The sequence below is a fragment of the Ursus americanus genome, chromosome 29 (assembly GCF_024610735.1).
Source record: "Ursus americanus isolate L20-20 chromosome 29, mUrsAme1.1.p, whole genome shotgun sequence".
Classification (NCBI taxonomy): Eukaryota; Metazoa; Chordata; class Mammalia; order Carnivora; family Ursidae; genus Ursus; species Ursus americanus.
In genome coordinates this window covers 3,088,310-3,106,064 of record NC_142155.1, presented here as the reverse complement: position 1 = coordinate 3,106,064, position 17,755 = coordinate 3,088,310, and the positions used below count along the sequence as shown (strand labels likewise).

Genomic DNA, 17,755 nt, shown 5'->3' with positions numbered 1-17,755 from the left:
CCTTAATTTCCACACTCCAGCACTCTAACTTCTTTCTCTTTCTTTAAAGCTACTTTTCTCTCCTGCCACCGGGCTTTTTTATATGTGTTTCTTCTGTCTCAAATGATCTTCTTCCTCTCTTCACCTAGTTAAGTTCTTCTCAGGACATAATCTCAATTCCCTAAAGAAGGCATCCCTATCACCCCTGCTCAGCTCAGTTTTCTTTTGTTATTTTGTATGTGAGAGCACAGAACTATGTATATTTTTTATGGCACTTATAACAATTATAATTATGCCCTAATCTATGTGATTATTTTAGTTCTAGCTTTTCCTGCTACTAGACTGTAATCTTTATGACAGCAGAGACTTTGTCTTTCCCAAAGTGTGTTAGTGTGTCTTGAAATAGCAAGAGGTAGGCACTGTGTGTGAGTGTGTGTTTGAAAATGTGAGGAAGAAAATATACAAAAATGATAACAGTGGTAATTTCTAGGTAATGGGCTTATGCATGATTTTTTTCCTCTTTTATTTTTGTTTTTTTATATACTTTATACAATGGGTATGCATTAATTTATAACCAGATAAAAATCAGTAAGTATTATGTTATTAAAGGCCTTATCATAAGCTGAATTTCAGAGGAAATGCCTAATATGAGTAGACCACAAAGGATTACCGGAAGAAAGTATGGAAAACTAACAGCATAAAAGAGAGTCTAAAATGAAATTGTTTAAAAAAAAACAACTAACTAACTTTGGGTAAGCAACAGAACAAAAGAGGTTTGGGGTTTTTTTTATCTGAATTAGCACCCTCAGAGACATTTGAGGAATGCTATTTTTATCATAACAAACTGCTATGAAAAAGAGGGCAATCAGAGAACAAAAATGAGGTTGATATCATTAAAAATATATTTACAAAAAGGAAGTGAATGAGCTGCATGATAAAATATACACAGCTGAAGTTAGTGAGCTGAAAGATAAATCAAGTCAGTCTCGCAAAACAGGAAATTTAAAGCAATGGAGACTGTGAGAGAATAGTTAAAAGACATGGCAGGTAGTCTAGGTAGTCCAATCTATGTCCAAAAGGTGGTTGAGAAAGAGATTGCAGGGACTTTAGCAGAAGCGTAACAAAAGAAATGATACAATAAAATTCATCTGAGCTAGAGACAAAAACAGGTCTTCACATATGAAGAACCCACCAATAGCCACATGCAGTAGGGGAGAGGTCAAGATATAAACCTAGACACATACTCTAGAAAATCAACTAACCAAGGAAATAAAATCCTTAAGCTTCCAGTTAGTAATATGAATTATCTAATAGCATCAAAAGTTTGAAAGAATGAACTGAATAAAGCAATATCTTTCAAATTCCTGAAGGAAAGTTAATTTGAATCTAAAATTCTCTCAATCAGTCTATTTTGCAGAACAAATAGACATTTCAAACATCACTACCCATATATCTTATATGGAAAAAATTCCAGCATGTATTTTAACAAAATTAAAAAGAAATATATGAAAGTAGGCAACATCATTCATTCATTTTAAAACCCTTTTTTTTTTTAACCAATCACAACTCTGGGTGCTAGGGATACATGATAAACAGAAATGACAAAATCCTTTCCCACATGGAGCCCATATTTTAGAAGAGGGAAATAGATGATGAACAAGATAAATAAGTAAAATATTTAGACTGTTACTTAGTAATCCAGCAGAGATGGAGAATGTTGCAAGGATGCAATTTTAAACAGTGTTATCAGAGCAGCCTCACTAGGAAAGTAACATCCGAGTCAAGAGCTGGAAGAGGTAAGGGGTTAGCCTTCAGATATCTGGGGCAGAGCACACCCAAGTGGGGATGGTGGTGGAGGTTTCATTATGTGCAAAGGCCCTGAGGCAAGAACAAGCTTGTTGTGTTTTAGGAACACCAAGGACACCATTGTGGCTAGAGAAAGTAACCAGAAGGAAAGATAATAGGTGACAAATTACATGGGACCTATTAGGCCACGGGTAAATGTTAGTTTTTACTCAGAGTGGAATAAGAAATTACTGAAAAGTTTCAAATAGAGAGATGACATGATCTATCTCTTGAGTTGATGTCCTAGGAATAAAGTGAAGGGGGTCTCAGGGAAGCTGGGTAGGAATTTATTACAATAATTCAGGTAAGAGATAAGAGAGAGTCAGACCAAGATGGTAGCAGAGTAGGGGATAAGAAGGTTTTATACTCTAGGTACATTTTAGAAATAAAGCTAACAGGAATCAAGTGTGAGTCCAATGTTTTTGACCTGAGGAACCGGAACATCAAACTGCCATTGCCTAAGATGAAGAAGCTGAAAGAAGCAGACATGGTGGGGAAGACCAGGATTTCAAGTTTATACATGTTAAGTTTGAAATGCCTATTAGATATCCACGTGGAGTTATGGAGAAGGAAGTTGCATAAATAAGTCTGATTTCAAGAGAGGACAGAAGACATATGGAAATAGGTATTTATATTTACATATAAAATATATATAATATATTAAATAATCATATAAATGAATCATCAAGGTAGAGATGATAATTAAAAATATGAGACCATGGGATGCCTGGGTGGCTCAGTCAGTTAAGCGTCTGCCTTCAGCTCAAGTCATGATCCCAGTGTTCTGGTATCGAGTCCCGCATCGAGCTCCCTGCTCAGCAGGGAGTCTGCTTCTCCCTCTGCCTGCTGCTCCCCCTGCTGCTCTCTCTGACAAATAAATAAATAAAATATTAAAAAAATATACATATGAGACTGGATAAAGTTCCAGAGAAGTGGATGGAGGTGGGAAAAGGGAAGAGATTTTAAAATTGAGTTCTAGGATGTACCTATGTTTAGAAATCAGAGAGATGAGAAGAAAAGAGCAGAGAAAATTGAGAAGTAGTAACCACAGAAATAAGCAGAAAATCATGGGTGTATCATGTCCTGGAAGCCAAGGGAAAAACATACTTCAAGGAGTAGAGAATGATCAAAACTGTTGACAGGCCATGTAAGATGACCGCTGGATTTAGCAACATGAATGTAAATAGTGACCTGGTTATGAGTGGTTTCTGTGGAACCATGGGAAGAAATTGGAGACAGTGAGTGAGTATAGGTAAGGCTTTAGATTTTTCTTACTGTAAAGGGAAGAAAGAAGTGAAAGGTAGCTGGAGGGGAAAGTGAGATCAAGAAAGAATTTATTAAGTCATGAAAAATAACAGCATCTTTGAAGATTAGTGGAAAATCTAACAGCGAGCAGGAACTTAAACTTGAGGAAGCAGGAATGAAAGGGGGAATAACCAGAGCCATGTCCTGCAAAGGCAAAAGGAGATGGGATGGGAGGCCGAATGAGAGAAGCTGGGCTTGGCAAGGAGCCTGGAGAGTTCAGCTGAGAGCAGGAACAAGGGCTACTTTGGGAGATGCAGGGGTGAGGAGATGAGGTATTGGGAGCATATGGAAGTGGAAGTCTTGTGTTTTCTCAGTGCCTTTTACTTGACAATAAGGATGGAAGAGTGGAAAAAAGAAAAGAGTGACATCTATGTATGACTCAGAGAAGACCAAAGACAGCAAGAAAATCCATTCCCCTTGATGCTTAAAGTAATCTCCTTTAATGAATTCAACTGGGGGAGTAGTTGTATGTGTAAACACTCACATTTGCTTTTCTGTGGGTTTAAGCACATGACTTGCCTCCATAGTGATACATATATATGCACTATTCACATATGGTTTATGTATATGTATTTTTTAAATGTCATTCATTAGTCTCAACATTTAGAAATCATATATAAAAACTGAAGACAAATATAATTAAAGAGCATAATGAAACTATAATAAATCTTGACAATGAAAAACAGTATGATAAATAGAATCAGGGACAAGGGAGTGAGGTGGAAGTAGAAGTATGCTAATATTCTCATCTGTGTGCAGAGTTAATAGATGCTGTATAAAATTTATATGTCAAAATTTATCCCTAAAGGCAACTACCAGAAAAAAAACTGAAAATAATAATATAACTAACACATTTAGGAAACAGAGAAGGAAAGATAGAAGTTGGTTAAAGTTCTTTTAATTCCTCATCTTATAAATCACTGGGTTAATATATCTATATAGTCTAACTTCATAAATCAAAAATTAAAGTGTAATTTAAAATTATATTGGCAATTCCAAAAGAACTAAAGAGCAATGTGACTACTGCTAAAGTAGTATTTACTGGAGAGGAGATGGTGAGGGGGGTATCTTTACCTCTCATACATTTCAGTATCATTTGATTTATCTGTGCATTGGTATACATGGATTATTTTCAAAATGTTAAAAAGATTAAGTAACTTAAGGAGCCCTGAATGCTATTTTTGAATCAAGTAGGACCTCCAAAAGATTATATAATTAAACATTGATGAAATCTAGCTTCTTTCAGAATTGACTCCACTAAGTGTTAACATTAATGTGCTAGCTTTCATCAAAAGGTTGCTTTGAGAAGTAACTATAAGAAAATATTTCCTTGGTTATTGTAAAACTGTTGTTGAGGACATCGTTTATCACATGATGCAGCATTCACTATAAAGAGTCCTCAAGTGAGTGTTTTTTAATCTCAGTGCTAAATAAACCTTTGCTTCTGCTGAAAGTCTGTCTTACTTTCTCCTGGTCAAGAGAACTGTTCACTGGTTTTGTTCACCCTTTTGACCAACAGTCAGACTGGCAGCCCCATCCCAGCAATTGTGTTACCCTGTATGGGTGGCATATTTGTATTTTCCTTCTCCTTGGCCCTGGTTTTCTATTTATATTTTATCTTTTAATTTTACCTATTTGGGATATAAACTATGTGATGTAACATCATTTGTAAATTGAGGTAGGGTAAAATAAGTACAGTTCGTTACATAATAAACTATACTCTTTATGACCCTTAATAAAATGCCATAGTCCTTCTACTTTCCCAAACTGCCAAATCATACTGAAGATCTTTCCCCATCACCTTAGAGGTTCTGTTGTCTAAATGTAGGTGCAATTATACAAAGTATAGACCAGTATGTCTTCCAGGTTTTTCAAATAAACTGGACAAAAGTTTCAAGCACACATACAGAAGGAAAGCTTGAATACAATAAATCCAAATACCAAATATAAAGGAACATTTGCAAGGAGTTAGAGCCATTCAAAGATGGGAGGTCACTACCCTATCCTCAGCAATTTGTCCTTTCCTGGGACTCCATACCCCTTTCTGCTGGAATAAGGGAGATACATGTTTATGTTCCGTATACCGGGAACACTGTCCAGTATCCTTGCCTCTGATGATCTCAGTGTTAGAAAACATCACTAGATCATATATTCAGGATAGGAGACTTGATGTCTCAATCTCTGCCTTGTCCCTTCCCTATGCCCAAATTGAAGACAAGTATTAGTCCCATTGGCCATTGGCTCAGTCAGTCTCAGTCACCATGAGGGAATGTCTACTTCACCTGTAGCCTTGGTCCCTTTGGAGACAGTTTATTTTTTGGCCTCCACCCATTACATAAATTAGTAAGAAGATGCCTGCAAAGGACAAAAGTGCTAACTCAGCAGCCCTAAATGTAAAGAAAGCTTGGGAAGCTACAAAGAAAGTATATACAACATTAAAATTGGCACATTGTTCTCCAGGAGCTCACGTCAATGTCAGATTCAGCTGCAGATCAGAAACCAATACTGGGGTGCCTGGGTGTCTCAGTCAGTTAAGCAGCTGACTCTTGATCTAAGCTCAGGTCTTGATCTTAGGGTTATGAGTTCAAGCCCGCGTAGGGCTCCACACTAGGCGTGGAGCCTACTTAAAGAAAAAGAAAAGAAAAAAAAGAAAAACTGATACTGACTCCAGCTACTTTGTAAGCAAGTCATGGTAATCATCTAATACTTATAACTATTGGAACAATCTGTAATCTTCTATTTTCATACATTGCTGAATCACATACAGTACCCATTTTTCTATTATTTTAGGGATTAAGCAGACATGGTTACTCAGCATTACAAACCAGAATCTTTTCTGAGGTTTTGGTGAATTGGGAAATACTCAGGGAAGAAATTTCAGAGGACTTGAATCATTTAAAGAGTCATGCAGAGCAATACCATATAAGGTCATAGAACAGAAAGTGCCTAGACCACCACTGACTTTAATTCTCTGAGGGTAGAAACTGTAATGACTCATTCAGACCAAAAGGGGCTCCAGCGTCCGATATCCACAATATCTCCTCAGAGCTCAAATTGCATTCCTGTCCCTGGGGAGGAGAAGTGGAAGCCAAGGGAAGAAGAAAGACAAACTCTGGGTTGAGATTGAAATGAGGGAGGGAAACTGAGGACTTAATAACCCATACACCGTACCACCCAAGCCAGACACATCTAGATCTGTGTTCAGAGTGCTTCAGAAAACTGTCTGCAAAATGTCATCCTTTTCCATGATTTTGCTATTTTTTTATTTTTTCTTAGTTCTATGTAGAATTGTCATGGTAAAAAACTAAAAAAATTATAGATGTTACATAAGTGATAAATTAGAGGGTGACTCTCCACATTACAAAAGGATTATTGGCTTCACAAAAGAAAAGGTCATAGCATTTTAAAAATGACTACATCTCATTTTACACCTAAAATATATCATTTTGTATTAGTCAAGATCCCAACAAAAAGCACCACACTCAAGCCAGGATAATTTATTATGCAAAATCTCTGTAGCTCAATGTTAGTTAATTATTACCTAAAATCTTGACCTAAAATATGCTCAGTGTTATGCTAGATGCTAGAGGAGATTCAGAAGTATGCAATATTCCTTTCTTTAAGTCCCTTAAAGTTTAACAAAGCTTAAAGTTTTGTTAGAAGGGCAAGACATATGCATAAGAAGTGGTAACAACTACTAAAACAGCATTTGTTTTAAGTTTTGTGGTGCATTCGGCAAAAGCTTTAGAAGACTGCAGGAGCAATGACAGCTAAAATGATCTACGGAGACTTCTTGGGAAAAAATAGGAAGTGTATAACCAGGATGGGACAATTTCTCCAGATAGAGACAAGAAATGGGACACAAATTGGGAACAGATATAGATGCTAACAGGATAGTCTGCAGACTGAGAAAATAAGTTCCAGAATACAAGGCAGATCCTCAACACTGGTGCTTCTTTGAAATGATGGGCTATATTTTAGATCTAAGCCATATTTGAGGTCCAAATAGACCCAAGCAATTTGAGATGAAAATCCCTTCCACCTCTACTCACTTTCATAGACCTCCCACTAACAGTTCTGAAGACAGAGGGATGAAGATAGAAAGTTAGAAGGAAGTTAACTGATAGCTCCTGATAGTGACTAGGATAAGACTACAGCTGCTGGCTGGACATGCAAAAAGCAGCCTCCCTTTTCACCAGTTACATTATTGTCTTCCTTTTCTCCACTAGCAACCGAATCAACCCTGGTGGCAGCTCACAGCAAGTTTCCTGGCAGTGGTTCACAAAGATTAACTTCTGATTGTGTATGAGTTGAAGAGATACTAGGTTTGAAAATGAAAAAAAAAAAATTTTTTTATCCATTACCTATGATATCAATTTAATGCTTATTTTTGTTTTTCCAAAATACCATTCCTTGCTAGCTGAAGTGAGTCCTTACTGACCTTATTAAAAATAAGAAACCTCACATCATCAAAACTGTCCCACTAAAAAACCCTGAAGCTTCCCTGCCCTGTAGATAAAAATCTGAACAGAACATTTTGACCTGGAAATCAGGAATATACAAGCCAAACCTGCACGCGGACAAATGGTGGGTGACAGTGTAACTTAGTCACCATCGTTTCTTTCTCCTGTGCCTCACTCACACACCTATTTTTTTTTTTTTAAGTGGTTGTGCAGTTGCCAGTAAAATCAAGGATGATGGAGAAATCTCTGGGGTATTCCCAGTTACTGACCTCACTGAAAGGGAGTGGGTGGGAATACCACAAAATGCTTAAAGGAGCACCTAATCCTAAAGGAATTCAATTTTCCCCAAAGCATAAGTTTGCATGACTCACCAGAGTAAAGATGAAACTTCCATCTTTCTTTCCATAGCTGATTAGTCACCTAGGAAACTAGTTGGAACTAAGCACCACGATAGGATAGAGATTTTGATGTTTTATGTAGCAAGATAAGATCTTGAAAATTGATGAATTCTTATGCTTTTCTTTCTAGCCTGAGATCTCTGTTTTTGATTCCCGTAGTTCTCAACCTGGCTATACGAAACAATCATCTGGAAGCTTTTCAAAAATGGTGACCTCTCTATGCCTACACACGCACAAACGCCTCAAACCTTCTTTCAGGTTTTTCTTTATCTTTGATTTTCTATGGTTTGAAAATGATATACCTACGTGTAGTTTTTTGACATTTACCCTGCTTGGTATTCTGTATGCTTCTTAGATCTGTGGTTTGGTGTCTGACCTTAACTTGGGGAATTTTCACTCATTGTTGTTTGAAATATTTTTTTTCTGCTCCTCTGTCTCTTCTCCTTCTGGTATCGCCATTCCACATCTGTTATACCCTTTGTGGTTGTCCCGTCATCCTCGGATATCCTGCTCTAGTTTTCTTTTCCAGTTTTTGTTCTCTTTGCTTTTTGGTTTTTGTGGATCTTACTAATCTATTTTCTAGCCCAGATATTGTCCAGCCTACTAAGCCCATCAAAGGCATTCTTCGTTTCTGTTACAGTATTTTGCTTTGTTTTGTTTTATTTTTATCTCTAGCATTTGGGGGGGGGGTCTTTCTTAAAATTTCCATCTCTCTACTTATATTGCCCATCTGTTCTTGCATGCTGTCTATCCATTAGAGACCTTAGCATATTATTAGCATATTAAATAATAATTAGAATATTAATCATAGTTGTCTTAAATTCGTGGTCTGACAATTCCAACATGCCTGCCATGTCTGGTTCTGATGCTTGCTCTGTCTCTTCAAGTTGTGTTTTTGGCCTTTTGGTATGCCCTGTAATTTTCTCTTGATAGCCGTACAGTATGTACTGGGTAAGGGAACTGCTTTAAATAAACCTTTAACAATGTGGTGGTGAGGTGTGTGGGGACGGGAAGTATTCTGTAGTCCTGTGATTAGGTCTTATTCTTTTAGTGAGCCTTTACTTCTGGACTGTGAACTTCCCAAGAGCTTCTCAGATTTTTTCTCTCCCTTAGGTGGGACAGGATGGCTAGAACTGGCTGGAATTGGGTATTGCCCTTCCTTCGGTTCAAACAGTTTCCAATAATACCCAGTAGGCTAGGCTCTGATTAATTAGTTTCATGTAAGAGCAGACCTCGTTAAGAACTGAGCACTCTGGCGTTTTTCAAAATGATTTCTTTTCCCCTCCCCCTGCCTGAAGCCCAAGGGGATTTTTCCTCCAATATTTTGCTGTGGGAAATTGGTCAAGCTCCTGGACATAAATCTCACAGTACTGTGGGAGTCCCACTTTGATTGGGTCCCCCTGTTTTTAACTGTCAAAATTGTTCACACTTAACCTCCAGCAAGTGTCAGTTATGGTTCAGGTGTTCCTACCCTGCGCTGATTACACTCATGAATGTGTGCCCTAGGAAGCGGTAATGGTATTTACCTGTCTCCAGTCTTGGGGGCAGCAGTTTGCCCTATGTCCTCACCTCTCTTGGGTCCAAAACGAGTTCTTGTTTTTCAATCTGTTTGGCCTTTTATTTGTTGTTAGGATGGACTGAGGACTTCTACGCTCCTTGCAAGCAGAACCTGAAACCAGAAGTTATTTTGTACTCCTTTTGGTACAACAATAATCTTGGAAATCACTCTATCATAGAGAGCTTGTCACTCTTTTTTAAAGCTGCATATTATTTATATATATGAACCCTAGTTTATTTAGCCAATTCCCAATGTTGAGGCATTTAGGCCATTTTCAATATTGTGCAACCGTAAGTAATGCAATAACGAATAACCTGTTATGCATGTATTTTTGTATTATTGGAGGTGTGTCTCACGGGTACACCTAGGTCTCAATGTTTGTCTCCCCCCAAAATTGACATGTAATCCTAATGCCCAATGTGATGATGTTAGGAGGTAGGGCCTTTGGGAGGTGATTAGGTCATGAGAGCAGAGCCTTCATGAATGGAATTAGTGTTCTTATAAAAGAGACCCAACAGAGCTCTACAGCCCCTTCCACTGTGTGAGGATACAAGTAGTCTGCCCTCGCAGACCATGTTGCACACTCATCTCAAACTTTCAGTTTCCAGAACTGCGAGAAATAAATTTCTACTATTTATAAACCACCCAATCTGTGGTATTTAATATAGTAGTCTGAACAGATTGATTGGTACATTCCTAGAAGTGAGAGTGCTAGATTAAAGGGTAATGCATATGCAGTTTTGTTAGATGTTGCCAAACTTCTCACCATAACAATGTATAAGACTGTTTCTGCACACACTTGCTGTCAGAGTATAATATCAAGCTTTTAAATCTTTGCCAGTCTGATATATGAGAAACAGCTTAGTGAAGTTTGAACTTGCATTTCTCTTATAAATGGTTGAATATTTTTTTCTGAATTGTCTATTCATGTTTTTTGGCCTTTATGTTTTCTCATTTTTTTTCTTTTATTTCATTTAATTGAGATAAAATTTACATACACTTAACTGCACAGGCCTTGAGTACTTCAGTGAGTTTTCACAAATACATACATCTTTATTATCGCACCCCCAGTCAATATATAGAACATTTCTATCACCTCGGAAATTTTTCTCATGTTCCCTTCCAGCCAATCTCCACATTTCGTAAGCATCTAGTTTTGACTTAAATCATATGGTACCTACTCTTGTATATGATTGCTTATGCTCAAAGTAATGTTTTTGAGATCCATTCATGTTGGTGCATACAGAAGTCATTCATTCCCTTTATTTTTTAATGTACAATTCACTGACAGCCATTGCATCTACATTGTTATGCAACCACCACCTCAATGTAATTCCAAAAGAAATTTTATTTCCCCAAAAGAAAGCTCCATATCCATTAAACATTCACACTCCACTCTCTCCTTCCTCCAGACCCTGGCAATCACCAGTCTGCTTCTGTCTATATGGATTTACTTATTCATATAAATGGAATCATACAATATATGACTTTTCATGTCTGCCTTATTTCTCTTAGCATGATGTTTTCCAGATTCATCTGCCTTGTAGCATGCATGTATCAGTACGTCCTTTTATGGTTGACTCATATTCCATTGTGTGCATATACCACGTTTTGTTTATCCATTCAGTGGTTGATAGACATTGTTTCCACCTTCTGGCTATTGTGAAGAGTGTTGCTATGAACATTTGTGTACAAGTATTGAAGTATCTGTATTCAGTTCTGTTGGACAATATCTGGAGTGGAATTGCTATGGTAATTCTATGTTTAACTTTTGGAGGAATTACCAAACTGCTTTCCACCAACACTGCACCATTCTACATCCACACCAACAATGTCCAAGGGTTCCAATTCTCCACATCTTCACCAACAGTACTCATTCCTACTTACCACTGTTACTGTTCCAATGCATAAATATATCACAATTTGTTTATTCATTTTCTTATTAATCAACATTTGGGATATATGGGTATTATGAGTAAAAATACTCTGGACATGCTTGTACGAGTCTTTTTGTGAGCAAATGTTTTCATTTCTTTTTGGTACTACCTAAGAGTGGAATAGCTGACTCATAGGATAGGTGTATGTATGTATAACTTCATAAGAATTTCCAAACAGTTTTCTGAAATGGTTATTCCATTTTACAGTTCTGTCAGGAATGTGTGATAGTTCTCAATGCTTTATATCATCGCCAACATTTAATGTTGTCAATCTTTTTAATTTTGGCCATTCTAGTTGGTGTGGAATATTATCTATGGTATCTCACTGTGGCTTTAGAATTCACTTCCCCAGAGACAAACAACGTTGAGCACCTGTTCTTCTGCATGTTGCTCATTAGTATATCTTCTATTGTAAAGTGTATAAGTTCAAGTTTCATCCATTTTTCGTGAGTTGTTTGACATTTTGTTATTGATTTGTAAGAGTTCTTTGTATATAAATATTCTTGAATATACATTTGTTCATGTGTTTTTCAGGTCTGTGGATTGCCTTTTCCTTTTCTTAATGGTGTCTTTTGAAATTCAGAAGCTTTCTGTTTTGATCTTCAAATTTTCATTTTTCTTTATAATTAGTGTTCTCTGTCTTATTTAAGAAATTTATATCTACCCCAATTTTGTAAAGATAGTCTCATGTTTTTAGAATCTTTTTTAAAATTTAACTTTTTGTTTAAGTCTATGGTCCATATCAAATTGATTTTTTATTATTTTATGAGATAGTGTCAATAGACTTTTTCATAAAATTAGGCATTTATTCTAGTACTATTTGTTGAAATGGTCCAGTCAGGTACTAATTTCTCTAATTCCTTCTTGTTCACTTGTGATTATAGGAGCAATTGTATCATGTGCTAGGAATGGGCAATAAACCCACAGTATCTCCAAGGTATCCCTGTTTATCCTTCTAAATGGCAGGGTGTGTGTGTGTGTGTGTGTGTGTTTAGATGTCCTTGACAATGTTGGTGCCTGTAAGCTCCTCACTTCTTAGTCCTGTCCAGCCTTTCCCTGACCCCTCTGAGGCCAACACTGGTAATATAATAGTAGGCACAGCTCCCACCAGCTGGTATGGTCTGGAACTCATCTCATTATTGTGGTTCTCTGATAGCCAAGATGAGCCTTGGGCTCCTGTGAGTTTATGGAGTTACAGTCTTCCCAACCACCACTGAGTTTATACAATCCATAGGACTGGGCAGCTGGGCTGACTCAGTTTCCTGAATGGGTTTTTGTTCTCCATCTAACCTTGGAATGCTCTTCCATGGAAACTCCTCAGCTAGGGCCCAGCACTCAGCTAGTTCTTGCCAGTGGTCCCCTTCCTCCTGGGACTATAATTGGATCCTCATCCCTTGGCTGCTGTGCCCATCTGCCCAAAAGCATTTCCTGGAAATCTCAAACACAACAGCCCACCAACCAGACCAAACTCCCCCTGGGTGCTGAAACCACCAGGCATCGTTGACACTAGATTGGCGTCACTTTCATCAGCAATTTTAAACCTAGAATGGTTTCCCCTCCCTTGGGTGTACCTTGGTCCCAGGGGCATCCTCTTCCCACCATCCCACCTCAGCATCTGGCTTACTGCATATTTACATGTTCAGATGTTTCGAGCCATTTGTTTTCTTCTTTTGCTTAAAACTAATTACACTTTGCTGAGCACTGAGTTATTTAAACCGCCGTAGGTGGTGACAAGATTTTAATTAATTACTTAGCAATATTTCAAAGCAATGAAAATTCACCTTTCTGCTCACCCTTTCCTATGGATGGCTCAGTACCCCTTGATGTGAATTAACTCTCTCACTACAGCCCTTTCATCCTTGTCAGCAGGAACAGCAGGAAGGAAAAAAGAAAAGAATGGAGAAATAACCAAAGGAGATTTATTCACATCATGTGTTCTTTCAGGGTGGAGAAGGTAAGGTGAGCGGTATCCTTTCATCCCCTGATGTCAAGATGTCTGCCTTTTTTTTTTTTTATGTGTTTTCATTTGATCTAAACAAGTGTGCTGGGCTACATCTTGTTGCTCTCATATATCAGACAACAACCCCTCTGTAGTAACAGGGTGGAGAAGCCTACAGTGCTACTTTGCCCAAAGTGACACATATAGGGGGTTATTTTAAAAGCAAAAGAGCATACTTGCCTAATAGACAAACTTGGGCAAGCTCAAGTGGCAGGCTTATCTTTCAAAGAAGGAAAATCATTAGGAATATGTTTTATGACATGCTGAGCCATTATTCCCTAAAGTCACATTTTTTCTCAAAGAGAAAGAAGAGTATTTTTGAGATCGTGTAGCTAATGAGCACATTGTATTGAAGGGCAGTGAAGAAATTGTAGAGTTTGTCTCAATCCCAGCTGCCACCTGCCAGTAGGAAGGAAGCCATCTATCAAGCTAAAAACAAAACACCTTTCACGGGCTGGGCTGGAGACTTGGGTCCAAAGTAGGAGAAGAGATAGAGCCCTGACCATCTTGGGTTCTGCTATTATACATAATAATTAAGGTAGAATAATAAAATTCAGAAGACATAATGGTTAGATGAGAAATAAATTCTAGTCCCTTATCAGTCAGAGCTAAGTATTTATTTTAAGTGTATATGCGCATTTTCTGAATTACTAAGTTTTTGTTTATATATAAGCCAGACCCTATATGTAAAAGGAGTGTGTAGCTAACCAATCAGTTGAATCGAACATGATTATCTATTCCTGTCTTTCTAGCAGTTTGCAGCAGTATCAAATTCCTACCACAGGAGATGGGACTGAGGGGCAAACAAAGCAGGGGCTATAAACCCAGCCCCTCCAGGACCAGGCAGGGAGGTGGGTAGGTGAGGTGAGCCCAGTGCTGGTAACCAGGAGGGCACAGTTCTCTTCCGTTATCGGACAGGCCAGCTGCTGCTCAGCCCCAGCCTAGCAAGGCCATGTGGGAACGCCAGCCCAGTGTCGACACATCCTCTGAGGCTTTGCAAGAGAAGTCGGAAATCTGGATATTTATGAGAATTCTCTAGATTTTTAAATGTTGGCAATTGACTTAAAGAATTTTCAAACCCCCGGCAAACCCAACAATAAACATGTGCAGGCCAGATGCTACTTTCAGACTTCTGGTTTGTGAGCTGTGTTCTAGAGCACGGGAAGGAGTGGGGAGGAAGAGGCATATGTCAGGCTAGGTGATGTCCTGCAGAGGTGAGATGAATGCAGCCTTTTATATATATATAATTTTAGATTATTATTTTATATATATAATTTTAGTTTTTTAAAGATTTTATTTATTTATTTGTTACAGAGTGGGCAAGCACAAGCAGGGGGAGTGGCAGGCAGAGGGAAAAGCAGGCTTCCCGCTGAGCAAGGAGCCCGATGCGGGACTTGATGACAGGACCCTTGGATCATGACCTGAGTTGAAGGCAGACACTTAACCGACTGAGCCACCCAGGTGTTCCTATTTAATATTTTAAATTTAATATATTATATATATATAAATGTCTAAGCCCTTTGTATCAATGAATATATACATACCCATATATACTTATTGAAATGGTCTTTCATTCATTATTTATCTATATATACAACATCACTCACATTGCCTTGCATATACAAGGGACGTTAAATGTTTGTTCAAAATATACTTATTGAACACCAATACATCCCATGAACTGCTTTAAGATCCTGAGACAAATTAGTGAACACAGCAGGCAAAGATTCTGATCCTCAGGGGGGGAGGTTTCCAGGGGTGGGTAGTCAGATAATCAATGAATGTAAGTAAATTGTATTTTGTAGTAGGAGGTAGGAAGTGCAAAAAAATAAAAGTAAGGTAGATGAAGGGGACTAGGATTACTGCGAGTGGTACAGCTTGCAATATTAAATTGGTTAAATATTTTTATTTTTAAAAAGCTAAATAGATTTTTTTCTATTTTTTATTGTAATTCCACTCCCTTTAGCATATAGTGTTCTATTCATTTCAGGTGTACAATATAGTGATTCAGCAATTCTGTATATTACTCAGTGCTCATCATGATAAGTGTACTTTTTAAATCCCATCACCTGTCTCAGCCATCCTCCGCCCACCGCCCCTCTGGTGACCATCAGTTTTTCTCTACAGGTAAGAGTCTGTTTCTTGGGAAACAAACTGAGGGCTTCAGAGGGGAGGGGGTGGGGGAATGGGATAGGCCAGTGATGAGTATTAAGGAGGGCACGTATTGCATGGTGCACTGGGTGTTATACGCAACTATTGAATCATGGAACATTACATCAAAAACTAAGGATATACTGTATGGTGACTAACATAACATAATAAAAAATTATTATTAAAAAAAGGAAAAAAGAGTCTGTTTCTTGATTTCTCTCTCTCTCTCTCATTTTTTCCATTTGCTCATTTGTTTTGTTTCTCAAATTCCACATATGGGTGAAATCTTACAGTACTTGTCTTTCTCTGAGTGACTTATTTCACATAGCATAATATACTCTACCTCCATCCATGTTGTTGCAAATGGCAAGGTTTCATTCTTTTTGATGGCTGAGTAATATTCTGTTGTAGATATACCATTTCTTCATCACCCATTCATCAATCAGCAGACACTTGGACGGCTTCTATATCTTGGCTATTATAAATAATGTTGCAATAAACATAGGGTTGCATGTATCCCTTTGAATTTGTGTTTTTGTATTTGGGGTAAATACACAGAAGTGCCATTACTGGATTGCAGGGGAGTTCTGTTTCAACTTTTTGAGGAACCCTCCGTATTGTTTTTCACAGTGGCTGCACTAGTTCCCAGTCCCACCAACAGTGCACAAGCATTCCTGTTTCTCTACATCTGTGTCAACACTTGTTGTTTCTTATGTTTTTGATTTTAGCCATTCTGACCAGTGTGAGGTGATATCGCATTGTAGAATTGATTTGCATTTCCCTGGTGATGAGTGATGTTGAGTATCTTTTCATGTGTCTGTTGGCCATCTGTATGTCTTCTCTGGAGAAATGTCTGTTCATTTCTTCTGCCCATTTTTTAAAGATATTATTTTATTATTTTAGAGAGAGAAATAGCACAAGCAGAGGAGCAGAGGGTGAGTGAGAGGAAGTGGGATAGAATCTCAAGCAGACTCCACACTGAGCTTGGACCCCAGCATGGGGCTCAGTCTCATGACCCTGAGATCATGACCTGAGCTGAGACCAAGAGCCGATGCTTAACTTACTGAGCCACCCAGGTACCCCTCTTCTGCCCATTTTTAAATTGGACTATTTGTTTTTTGGGGTATTGAGTTGTATCAGTTCTTTATATATTTTGGATACTAACTTTTTATTCGATATGTCATTTGCAAATATCTTCTCCCATTTAGTAAGTTGCCTTTTAGTTTTGTTGATTGTCATTGTGCAGAGCTTTTTATTTTGATGTAGTCTTAATAGTTTATTTTTGCTTTTATTTCCCTTGCCTCAGGAGACATATCTAGAAAAATGTTAATGGCCTATGTCAGAGAACTTACTGCCTATGCCCTCTTCTAGGATTTTTATAGTTTCAGATCTCACATTTAGGTCTTTAAATAGATTATTTTTATGTTAATCTAATGGTGAAGCGGGTTAGGAGACATCCATTAAATCCACTGGTAAATCCAAAGGTTTATTTTAGTGATTATGCCTAATTTTTCCTCCACTCTTGTTTTTACCAAGGACTATGTAAAATTGCAAATTTGTGGTTTTTTTATTATTTTCATACTCGTGTACTAGTTAGTCATTTGTTTATTTATTCAGCTATTATTTAATGAACACCTACTATATGCAAAGCCCCCAGTTAGGCATCAGGCAGAGAAAGTAGGACATGACAGAGACAGAAAGAGGAGACTTTGGCAAAACAACCTCAGGGACAAAAATTGTACAGAAATATTGGCCTTGTTTGTGCCCAGTGCCCCAAGAATGAGATGAATTTAAGGACCAAATTGGTTTTCATCATTGCCGAGAATAGTTGCATCTCTGAGGGAACCAGAGCCATGTCTATCCATCTGTAGAGATGTGGGTGGCCTCCTATATATTTCACACCATTTCCACTGCTTCCCCTCTCTAATCAGACACATGACCATGGTAAAAATTAAGTTAGTTTGGACTCCCAGTGTAATCTCAGGAGCTAATGCTCCTACATCTCTATGATTCTCTCTCATAACAATATCAATTAATATTCATGCATTTTTAAATTCTCTCTAGGATGATTGAGTGTGCATAATGGTCACAATATGGTGATGATGAGACCACTGGTTTGG

General features: G+C 37.8%; 1 long non-coding RNA gene across 2 annotated transcripts in view; it reads left to right on the top strand.

The window, feature by feature from the left end:
• LOC123796757 (uncharacterized) overlaps positions 1-15,782 on the top strand; it is a 291,862-nt gene extending 276,080 nt beyond the window's left edge. The window contains exons 7-8 of one of the 2 annotated variants that reach the window (XR_015722231.1): positions 13,355-13,439; positions 14,799-15,782. This is a non-coding gene — a long non-coding RNA (uncharacterized LOC123796757). Of the gene's footprint in view, positions 1-13,351 lie in introns of both variants that reach the window. The other variant, XR_015722232.1, reaches the window with a different exon arrangement.
• Positions 15,783-17,755: the final 1,973 nt, after the last annotated feature.